This window comes from Engraulis encrasicolus, chromosome 1, assembly GCF_034702125.1.
Source record: "Engraulis encrasicolus isolate BLACKSEA-1 chromosome 1, IST_EnEncr_1.0, whole genome shotgun sequence".
NCBI lineage: Eukaryota > Metazoa > Chordata > Actinopteri > Clupeiformes > Engraulidae > Engraulis > Engraulis encrasicolus.
Genome location: NC_085857.1, coordinates 54,648,046 through 54,660,545, shown reverse-complemented (window position 1 = coordinate 54,660,545; position 12,500 = coordinate 54,648,046). Strand labels below are relative to the sequence as shown.

Below are 12,500 nucleotides of genomic sequence, written 5' to 3'. Positions count from 1 at the left end.
AATAATCTTGTTTCATTTTTATTTAATACAAAGCTATCAAAATTCCACATTTTAAAAATTTGATTTATGTAATATAACTATTCATATGTATTATCAAGTACATGAATGTAAACCAAACCAACAATGGGGTTCTCTAAAAATATAAAAGTGCAGGTCTTCAGAAATGGAGTTAGGGGGTTTTGCATCTGAACTCTTCAGTTGTATACATATTTTTCTTTTTTTTATTTCATTCACATTGACAAATAAAAAGATTCTATTCTATTAAAATGAGATACCCCAAACATTAATCAAGACAAAACTGTTGTATGGTTTGTGGTGGGTGCTTCAAATTCCAATGTATGCAAAATGGAAAACAGTCCAATATCTCATTTCCTGTTGGGCGTGGCCATATGCTCGTATTGACCTTTTTTTTGTTCATCTTAATGAGATAAGTACATACCACAAAGAAGGTCCAGAGTCCGTAGCTTCAACTATATTCTATAACTATAACTATATTCCAGCCCCGAACATCTCTGTGCTAGGGTGCGCAATAGAGTCACTCTTTTAAAAGTCTTATACATGACACAATATCGAAAAACTGTGCCAAATAAGTTTTGAAACGGGGAGGAGAAGGGGGGGAAAACACAGCAAGAACAACAGGGCCTCGAGCCTTTGGTGCAATGCTCGGACTGAACTACTTAAAAGAAACAAGTGATTGGAACTTCAAAAGGTCAAGCATTAATAATTCAGCCAGTCAAAATCAACAAGTTCCCTGATGAATGAAGCAACAACAGGGTTGACACTGCTGCTCTTCCTTTGCACCTTTTTACCGGTCTTCTTGCTGGTGATGGACTTGGCCTGGCATTTGGAGCCCTCTGGGTTTATTCTGAGAATGAACCTGTAATCACAATAGGATACAATTAGGAATTCTGAAAAAAGTTTAATTCTCGTGAGTCTTACACTACCCAGCATTTTTCACACCCAATTTTGGTTAGTCTTATTGAAGTGATATTTCATGTTGTTCCTATTTCTATGCTTGATGCATGCTGCGTAAACACAGTATAAGCGCTCCCTCCATTCAGCCCCCGGTGATGCGGCTAGCTGCCTATCCACGAATGCAATGATTCTGGGATCAGACAGACATTGTTCACCAAGCACACACACACACACACACACACACACACACACACACACACACACACACACACACACACACACACGGAGCCGGGGGAGGGAGGGACAATTTCAAAAAACATATACTGTCGAGTTTAAATTCAAGTTCCGGTCTTGTTTAGGGAATGCCTGTTGTTATTCAATGTCCAATGTCAAATCAAACGTGCAATATGCTGACAATGTCCTGTCATCATCCCACAGTTACAATGATTGATTAACATGCAGCACTTCCGGTGCATCTAAAGGAGGCTGCTGCAGGCGGCTGCTGAAGGCGGAGACGCATCCCAAACGAGTTTTAATTGTTGGTAACTAGAAATTAGAAACTCAAATTAGGATGGTCTACATGGGCCTACAAGAAGAAAAAAAAACTTGTCAATTAAAAAAAACCAGGCATGAGATATGTCCCGCCTTCTCTCACTGTCAAAGACTCCCACCTTCTCTCTTATCTGTCGCTGTTATTTAAGGTGTTTCAGCGACTAGAAACTAATTGACTGTCTGTTGGTATTGACAGCAATTACATCTTTCAGTTTCAAAACAATAACGTTGACATGACTAACACTATCTTAAATGCATACGAGGTTGCCGATGTTGCGAAATTATACCATGTTGATACAGCCTACTATGCACGCGAAGCGCCATGTAGAAACTGCAGGCATGCAAACAGGTCAGGGGTGAAAAAGGTGACAAGGGCGCGGCGCGGGGCGGCGCAGTGCAAGCGCGCAAACGCAGGTGCACACGTGTGTGTTGTGCGCAGTGGATGATCTTGTATAACAGTCTCAGACTAGGGGGGAGAGGATTTAGCTAAAAAAAGTCATAAATGGTGAATTTTGAGCATACTGTAGTTATTAGCGACCAAGGGACAGTGAACATGAGAACTGCCAACCTTACTCCATGACTTAGCTGTCATGTCTGATGGCGGGTTGGGTAGATAGCTTGATAAAATAGGTTTTTATCATGATAGAGCAGTGGTTCTCATAGTAAGTTTCCCCAACACCCCATTGACCTCATCAAAACCCTTAGTAGGCCTATTAAAAATAAAATAGGCCAAAATGCCCCCAAATGACACTAAGCACCCCTCCTCTCATCAGTCTCCTAACACCCCCTCAACACTTGCCTGGTTGTCATCTCATGCATATTTAATCATCATTTTCAGACAACTTGCAATAGGCTACAAAAAAAATCTTTGTCAAAGTTTGAATTAGCTACTGAAGTTTTACTCAAACTACTCAAATTTTAGCCTATTCACCTAGTATCTCTTTTAATGTCTCCCTGTAGAAAAAATGAATAGGAACGCTCCAACTTTGACCTGGAAAAAAGTGTGACATTCCAACTGGTTTCATTGTTGGCTAAAGTCTGTGCTGACTTAAGTCAGTATCTGACAAAAGTATCTGACTAAGCTTAATTACTCATTCCATTGTGTTCACCTTACCAAGTGCAAACAGCCTTGGGGCGTTGGGCAGAGAAAGACTTGCAACATCTGCTGCAGTAGCAGGGACCTAAAAAAAAGACAGACACACTTAGCATCTTGCAGCATTACATTACATTACACTGGGATTCACAGTTGTTTTAAAGGTGCACCATGTACGTTTGTGGCCAGAGTAGGTATTGCAACTATGATTCTCATTGAAACTGTGCTGCCTATTGCCAAATTTGATCTTTTCGTGAAAGCTTTGGGACCATCTAATTTGTATGATGTTGGGGTTTCACCAATGTCAAATCGCATCCCTCTACGAATTCACACTACCAGTGTTTCCCTTACAGTGAGTAAACTATGGCGGGCTTCTGGAAAGAACCTACTAAAATATTACTCAGTGCACCTTTAAGGGTGAGGGACTCAGCTAAGATCCACTAGTATACTGGGGACCTTGCCATGTAAGGGAACCCCTGGCCTAATTCATCATTCGTCATTGCTCTTCCATTTGTGGTCTTAGAGTGCCATCTAGTGGATGATTTGTACAATTTCTTTATGTTATCTGAATGACTGCAGAACACACAAGCATGTCTACGGTACATCTTTAGTAGATAAGAAGCTCTAAAAAGATGGCCAGAATAGGTATTGCAACTATGTTGCTCAGTGAAACTGTGCCGTCTACTGCCAAATTCTATCTTGGTTTTCATTAATATTTACTAAATAATAGTAATGAACTAATATTTACTAGTATGACCAAATTATTACCGGTATATTAAGCTTTTCAGCTAAAAATGTCTATTTCTGGAAATACAAAATGGTGGACCATGGATAAGATCTCCCTTTTCATGTATGAAAAGTGCAATTTTCCCAATCAGAATTAATTCTTAGGATCATTCGTCTCTGCTCTTCCATTTGTGGTTTGACAGTGCCATCTAGTGGATGATTTGTACACTTTCTTTATGCTATCTGAATGACTGCACAACACACAAGCATGTCTACATATTTAGTGTCCCCACAAATCTACAATACCCTTGTTAACTAGGAAATAGAGTCCTATGTCAAAAATCCATTTTCATATTCTATAATCCATATATAATCCTCAGATTCCAAAATTAAAACCTACGTCAAGTTTCCAGAAGAGCAAGGAGTCTTATCTGTGCAAGCGAACTATATACAAACATACAGGAAGTTGTACTTCACATGCAATCACAGAACAAAAAAAAAAATATTGATGAAACTACCAGAAAAGCATGACCCTACAGTTCTGTCATATTCCAAACCTGAAACCTACGTCAAGAACAAGTCCACAAGACCAGACCAAGGAGTCTTGTCTGTGCAAACGAACTATATACAAATATACAGAAAAGCATGACCCTACAGTTCTGTCATATTCCAAAACTGAAACCTATGTCAAGAACAAATCCACAAGAGCAAGGAGTCTTGTCTCTGCAAGCGAACTATATACAAATATACAGCAAGTTACTTCACATACAATCATAAAAGTGAAACCAAAATTATTGATGAAACTACCAGAAAAGCATGACCCTACAGTTCTGTCATATTCCAAAAACGAAAACTAAGTCCACAAGAAGAAGGAGTTTTGCCTGTGCAAACAAACTATGTACAAATAGTACTTCATATCAAACACAATCATTTGCAGACATGGTCCAGGGGGCTCAAGTAAGACCAGAGAGCAACCATCCAGCAATAAGGATATCTTCTCAGCTGCACACAACATTAACACACAACATTAATTTGCATCTCATATTGACAGCATGAAATACATAGCATGTTTAGCACTTTGACTTTTATAAAATACATGGATTGGTTTTGTGTGAATTCATGAACTTAAACTCACCTCTTGCAACAGTGTTTATTTTCTCTGAGGTACACCACACCAGAGGAATCACTCAGTGTAATCAGACAGCTTCCATGTAGGATCCTTCAGTAATATTCTCAGTCATCTGCAAAGCATGACAGCACAAAACGTGAACATGATTATGCATTTATAGGCCTAATTATTACAAGAAAATAATAAAAAATGATAACACCGTCACCACCACGACACAATATGATGATGAATAGGCCTAGAGTATGAAACATCTAAAAGATACATGTCTGTATACATGTAAAATGTTTTTTTTGTTTGTTTGTTTTATATCATTGATCATTTTCCCAGACGGATTGACAACAGATGGCTCAAAGAATTCAGTGTGCTAAACTGGAGGGCAAAAAGAGCAGATTATCTCTCTTTCTGGATATTTTACTCATCACTTGAAATTAAATCTAAATCTAAATCTAATCTAAGATGTCAAACATAGAGGAGGAGTCCTCAACGATCCTGGAAAATACAACAAATTGACAAAATGTAACCCAAATACTCCAATCAATGAAACGGTGGGCTCAGTGTCATTGGCCTAACAGCAGAAGGCACTAAGGGTGCGTTTGTAAACTGCCGCTCCGAGCACATAACATATTGGTCATGTCATGTATGAGTGTGTTATTCAGACTGTTAGATAGTAGACATTTGAAACACACATTTGGTGCAGAGTTATAAAAAATGCTTACATTTACAAACTGATTTTTCTCAGCATTTTTAGACATGGTGCTACAAAGGGGATTAATGTACTGTAACCAGGCAGCTGCCATTATTCCTTAACTATCCTGTCAAAATAACACACGGCATGAACAGGACGCATCTCTGATTAACAGTGTGTGCTTCAAACTGTTAAGACATTTGAAACACACATACATGTGGTGTAAATTTGTGAATGGTTGCTAACCTTTAGAAATTCTGTCAATGTTCAGAAGCATTTGCAGATATGGTCCACTACGACCAGAGCTACCATCCAGCAATAAGGATATCTTGGCCATCTTCTCAGCTGCAATAATAACACACAACATTAGAATGCATCTCATATTGACAGCATGAAATACAGAGCAAGTTAGAACTTTGACTTTTTAAAAATACATGGATAGGTTTTGTGTGACTTTATAAACTTGAACTCACCTCTTGCAACAGTGTTTATTTCTCTGAGGTACACCACACCAGAGGAATCACTCCGTGTAATCAGCCAGCTTCCATGTAGGATCCTTCAGCAATATTCTGTCATCTGCAAAGCAAGACAGCACAAAACATGAACATGATTATGTATCAATATGCCTAATTATTACACAAAAATAAAGTTTGAAAAATGATAACACCACCATGACACAATAGGCTGTAGACCTACAATATGAAACATCTATAAGATGCATTTCTTAAATTGTTTTCATTGATCATTTTGCCACACGGATTGACACCAGATGGCTCAAAGAATTCAGTGTGCTAAGCTAGAGGGCACAAAGAACAGATTATATATATCTCTGGATATTTTACTCATCACTTGAAATGAAATCTGATGCATAGCCCACTTGTTAAGACCTCTAACATCACTAGGCCTACTAGTAGATCCAAAAAGGATGGGCAAAGAAATCTAAATATTTATTGCAGTAACATACACATTAAGCATCTTTGATCAAGCCAAAAATTAAGCACCCTACACATCTGGGTGTTTCTGGGCTCATTATTTCAGGAGAAATCTGTCAAATAGGTAATGCCTATTTATTGAAAAGAACACGATCTGATGGCTGACAGTGGTTTCTCCCTGAACAGAGAGAACAGTCCAGAGTTGGCAGTAACAGAATGGGACAAAACAGCACACTGTGCACAATAACAAGTTCAGAATCAGTTTACTTACTCACTTCCTTTACACAACGAACAGGGAAAGGCACGTGTGTTAAAACATACTTTAGAGCAAGTGTATAGTCAAAATGAGTTCGTTTCTAACAATAAAAATCAGGCATAAGTTGTGGCTACTTCAAGCTTCTGAGTCAGCGAAAAGATAAGCTGATGTTGCTAACGAAGTTCTAGATAGCTCTTCTCTATGGTATTTGTGTTTTACTTTGACTCAAGTACATTAACTGTATATCTTCAGAGCATAATTATACTCAAAGGGAGTTCGTTTTTAACAAAAAAAAAAGACTTTAGCTAGCTAATGTTGCTAGCGGACAAGAGATTCATTATTCAGTTTGGCTAGCTCTAATGTTGCTAGCGGACATTTGGCTAGCTCTTAACTTTGGCGCCAGCAGGCTTACAACACTAACTTGGCATGTTGTAACTTCAGAACAAAATTATATTCAAAATGTGTTCGTTTCTAACAAGAAACCAATATTAAGTTATGAATACATCGGGCTATTTCAAACATCCCTCAACAAAGGCAACATGATTTAACCGTTAGACTATAGCTAATTGTTGCTAGCGAACCACCTCATCATGCAGCGCTAGCTCTTTCAGGTGAAGAGGCCGGCGCAAACAATCTCTGGCCGGCGGGGAAGCACTCCCTTCGGCCCTCCTCCAGAAACCACTGATAGCTATGTTGCTAGCGGACATTTAGCTAGGTCTTGACTCTGACATGGGTGTTTTGGCACCACTGGACAAGTTTATAGCTCTTTCGGAGCAAATATATATTGTAAATTTCGTAGAGTTTGTTTCTAACAAAACACAAACTTTCCAACAAAGTTGTGAAAACAACCTAGGGCTAAGTTAGCATACCGGTAGTTATAATAGTGGCCTGTTAGCGGAGGTATGGTCTGAAGACAAATTCATTGCAAATTACCATCCTGAACAAGAAACTGTTTCGTTATTCACTGTATATATGGCATTGTCTTGACATTATTAACGAAACATTGAAACGAACTTACCTCACAAAGTGTTTGAATTTCACCAATATCTCAAACGGCTTTCCTGCAGCACAAAGATGGCGGCTTTGTCAGAAAATTGAGAAGCAGAGTTACGTACTTGACGTTTAGCGTCAGACCTGCGTCAGTTACCAATCTCTTAGTTAACATTTGCTTAACTAATGATATTAGTCATTTTTCAACCAATCTGTTATTAAAGTTAACCAATATCTTTGTAAGATAACCAATTTGTTTGTTTAATAGTTACCAATGTCACAGTTAATTTGACCAATATTGCCTCAACCAACGAGATTAGTCATTTTTTTTAACCAATCTGGGTGTAGGTCTATTCAAATAGAGCAACGTTGTGATTGGTCAATTTTTTTCCCGGGGATTGTACTACTGTAAATTAATTTACAGTACATCAGTACTGTACATAAGTATCCGTTTATTACCCACAATACTTTGCTCTGCCCAGTAGTGTACTGTATACTCGTATACAGTAGATTGTTGCAGGGTTTAAAGTAAGTTACTGCCAGAATTGCGAAAAATCGTTACAGTGTAGTCTTCACATACATCATTAGCGTGTGCGTGCCTTTAGTTGTTGAAGGACTTTGGTAACATGAATTTGGTGTTGGATATTTGGTACCATTTTGTCACTGCCGTGAGCCAAGCATAAACACACACACACACACACACACACACACACACACACACACACACACACACACACAAGCATGCACACGCACGCACACACACATATACGCACAAACACGCACACGCGCACACACACACACACACACACACACACACACACACACACACACACACACAGACACACACACACACACACATACACACACACAAACACCAGCCCAAACAAAGACTTTGCTAAATCTTATTAGTGTATCACGTTGTCCAGGCAACAGCTGATTGTCAACATCCAACCAGCTGACCGGGATCAGTAGCATATCGCAAACACACACACACACACACACACACACACACACACACACACACACACACACACACACACACACACTCATTGGCAAACACAGATAGACAGAGACATCCCTCTCTTTGTCTCTCTTACAGAGAGAGAGAGAGAGAGAGATAGAGAGAGAGATAGAGAGAGAGAGAGAGAGAGAGAAGGCAACAGAGTTACAATGAGCAGCATGGTTGCAATACCTACTCTGGCCACCATCCTACACACTGCACCTTTAACTTTAAGTTATTTCCTGGATTTCCTTTTTTGAGATTATTTTCTCTTCTATCTACTCTATTCTATTCTGTTCTATTTGATATTCTGTCTCTCTATGTCAGAATACACGATTAAAATTATAGACTGATCATGTCCGTATCAGGTCTTTTCGTCGAATGAATTGGTGAGAGGGGACCATTCGAACAAAACGTTGGACCATTAGTATAAGGCTGGGGATCTTTAGTCGAGGATGGTCCGTCTACCGCAAAAGCCAACGAAAGGTCCTTAAAATTGAACTAAAGATCCTTAGGTTTCAACTAAAGGTCCCTTCAGTCTGCCTATATTAGAAATGTAAATCAGCTTTTTTAATGCTCATTTTAACGGGTTTTCTTCAGCCTGCCTATATTAGAAATGTAAATCAGCTTTTTTAATGCTCATTTTAAGGGTTTTGTTTATTTAAATATGTAAATCAGCTGTTAAGTTTTGTTTTTTGTTGATTTAAACATGTAAATCTATAAATAAAATGTACTTACTCATTTTAACTGGTAGGGCTATGTTGGTGTTTTTTTAACGTTTCCGTCGTTACATTTTTTGACAATTTACGTTTACGCCCTTACATTTTTTGACAAAATATCTAGACAATATTTGAGAAGCTTTTTTTTTCACGTCGTTACATTTTTTGACAATTTACGTTTACGCCCTTACATTTTTTGACAATTATCTAGACAATATTTGAGAAGCTTTTTTTTTCACTTTTACGCCGTTACTTTACTCCCATCTGCGGGCAGAGAGGCGGGACCAAGCACAGCCTGCTCGCTTTGAATCAAAGCAGGGCGGTTTAATGTGTCAAGAAGTAGGCTATTGACCCTTGTGCTCGCTTTGAATCAGAGCAGCGCGCGTCTAGGCTGTAGACTATAGTGCATCTAGAAGTAGGCTATTGACCATTGAGCACATTGTCATGCAGCGAGTTTTCTGACTTTCCGTTAACTTTTTAGATGCGAAGCACCAGCAACAAGAGAAAGCTGTCTCCCGACACTTTGATGTTTCTGATTCTGAATGACAACAAATAGTTCGCGCATGAGCCAGAAAACAATATAGGTCCTAACAGTGTTGAAAACATTACAGAACCCATGCACCTGTGTTAAGCCCATGGCTACAGTAGAGAGAGAGAGAGAGAGAGAGAGAGAGAGAGAGAGAGAGAGAGAGAGAGAGAGGTTAAATCGCTACGTTAACACTGCACAGGAGCGCGTTCTCTCTCCGCCGCGTAAAGGTCTTTGCATGAACAAATGCAATGGTAATTGAATAATAGTTTGCCAGTATTGCAGGGTGTATTAAACCCAGTGTACGTTGGGGTGCAAGGGAGAGCAAGGAAGAGAGCAGCATCTGTGATTAACCGCTTCGAAATGTGTGCGTAAAACCTGCTGTTAACCAGTGGGTTTTGTGAAGTTTGAAGTGTACCGCATTAAAAAAAAGCTTTGTTTGATGTCGTGTTTGTATTTTACTTTGACGTTGCCTATAGTCCTCAGTTTATGGGTATTTTCAGTTGACCCCCTACACGTTTTCTTTCTGTCATGTAGGGTATTGTAAATAAATCGACCGTATTTTTTTATCATTTTGATTTCGGACTTAATTTAGCCCTTCAATCACCCCTCTCCAATTGCAAACTTTACCCTGATAGAAGAGCATTCGCTACCCTGCACACTCGTTAAGCACTTATTGTCTGACTGATTTTGGCTGCTGCGAATAAGGTAGGTCTATCTTATAAAAAAAGGGTCTGTCGTCGTTTTGGCTGAAGGTTGACACCACGAACCAGATGACAATTGCAGTCTTGCCGCGGGTCTTGAACAGTGCTCTCTCTTTCCGATTCAGATTGCTTCTTCTGAGAAGGCAACTGGCTACCGCAGGAGAGGGGAAAGGTGGCAATATTATCCACAAGCTTGTTGGATAAATTGTGTTTAGCCTATCACAGATGAGGTTCTGGAATATTTTGTAGTGCATGGAACATTGACAAGGAAAGGTAGCTATTATATCCTCGTGAATAGGTCTTCGACTTTTCAAAATGCATCCTCTCAACATTCAACATGTAGGCTAAATGGGTTATTCTGTAGTCCAACGCTATCCTGGCAGGAGAATCATTCGTTACAAATACTGCATACACACTCAGCAATTGTGTCTGTTGGTTTTTGCCCTCCAGGTCTTCATAAAAGCATCTACCACCGCTGTGATAATTTGACTACACACCGCTGAACAGTTAACAGTTTTTTAGGCTACTGTATTGACAATTGCAGTCATGCCGCTTGTCTTGAACTGTCTCTTCCCGTTCCATATCGTGACAGCCAGATGAGAAGCGCAAAGGTGGGGGCTATCCGCGATCGCGGAGGAAAGGTGTCAATATCCATAGCCTAACCCTTGAACTGTGGAGCAATTGCATATTGTTTAGGTTCTTGAATACTTGGAATTAGCATGGAATTAATTTTCCATTAATAAGGAAACGTGTAAGATTTATCCTCAATCCTACCCGATAATGTTTTGTCATAGGCCTAATGTTAATGCCCTCCCCAACACACATCCACAGTACAATATTGCGACACGCTTGGCACAATGATAGGCCTACTAAATGAGTTCAATGTTCTTGCAACACTTTTCCCAAGAAAAGTCGGTTTTCATTTCGAGATTCCAGAGCAAATCAGTTGGTACTGCGCTGCTCGCTTGCTGGACAATAAACGTTGAACTGAACCGTGTTGTGTGCGTGTGTGGCTATGTGTGTAGGCTACCATCGCATGTCCATGATCGTCCGTGCTCTTATCATGCAAATGACATGTCATGCAGGCAAGGCGTCCGTTTGATTTCAAAAGTGCTGGCCCGGACAATTACCATAAACCCGAGTAAGGTTTGAAAAGTGCTGGGTACAAGGCTACTTCCGATTTGAGGTTTCATGATAAATAGCCTAATACGCATTGGTGTATTGACGCATAATGTGGCCATATTAAAAATGAAAAGCCATCTGCGCTGTCTTGTTTATTTCTGATATCCTGCGCTGAAGTCATCTTTATCATACATATTATTAATGCAACGGTAACTGAGTGGTTAACCCATCATAACTACATGTAGCCTTGCATAATGGTGCACGTCAATTTGTTGTCATAACTTCGCTCTGTCCCTTTTGATTTCCTCAAGCAATTCATCCCTTTTGTCATTGTCCCTGTTGCAGAGACTGTTTCCTGCAGTGTTTCTCAACCTTTTTTTTAGGCAAGACACCCTTTCAATTAATGAAAAATTAAGGCACCCCAAACCAACAAGCCGTAACATGGCATCGCATCCGATAACACACAAGCTTAGAAAAGTAACACATTTGGAGACGTCACACGACCTAGGTTCGAAGTTGCAGCTGACTGGGGCTACCTATATTTACTTTAGGCTATTGTGCGTAGATAGCAGATGAAATATTCCACTGACCAGCATTAACTTATCAATTTAGTCAAATATCTATTATATCATTCTACATAATTTATTTATCAGCCGTTTCCAGGGCACCCCTGAAGGGTTAAAGTATTCGCTAATGGGCATGAAGTCTTGTCATGCAAATGACCTGCCGTGTTCAGGGGAAGTCATCCACCCAAAGGCAACCCTTTCAACAAAGCCACGCAGAATGGACAGTTGAATGCTGCTTGAAATAAGTCCATAATGAATAAAATATTACGCGCAACGTCTACAAGAGAAGTAAAGGTTATTATTACTGTTGCGCGTGAAGATGAGGAAGAGATGGATGGATGCTGTCCTATGGAAGGGGCCGTCAAACAGTCTACACGACATCTTCATTAAAGTCGTTAAAAAAGTACTTGTCAACAAAATCATGCCCCCGGAAAAATAAATAAAGTGCTTGCATTGACACGCTGTTGTTTTAATTTCGCATTTCTTTCATGTCCACTTAGTATGCTTTATCCAATTAGCCATGGATGCAGGATCATTCACTGGACTGGACACTATTGTAAGAGGTGAAATAGACCACGATTCAGG

General features: G+C 39.6%; 1 protein-coding gene and 1 long non-coding RNA gene across 4 annotated transcripts in view; both read right to left on the bottom strand.

Moving 5' to 3' along the window:
* Window positions 1-12,500, bottom strand: part of LOC134455055 (nuclear factor 1 X-type) — a 157,848-nt gene that overhangs the window by 89,172 nt on the left and 56,176 nt on the right. The gene's annotated exons all lie outside the window — the stretch shown is intronic.
* On the bottom strand, window positions 4,256-7,621 carry LOC134454607 (uncharacterized). Of its 2 annotated transcripts, XR_010035872.1 has the most exons (5): window positions 7,307-7,621; window positions 5,574-5,676; window positions 5,347-5,445; window positions 4,422-4,527; window positions 4,256-4,288 (listed from the first exon to the last, which is right to left on the bottom strand). It is a non-coding gene; the product is annotated as an uncharacterized LOC134454607 (long non-coding RNA). The 2 variants fall into 2 exon arrangements; XR_010035871.1 differs by lacking the exon at window positions 4,256-4,288 and having other exon boundaries at window positions 4,307-4,527; window positions 7,307-7,600.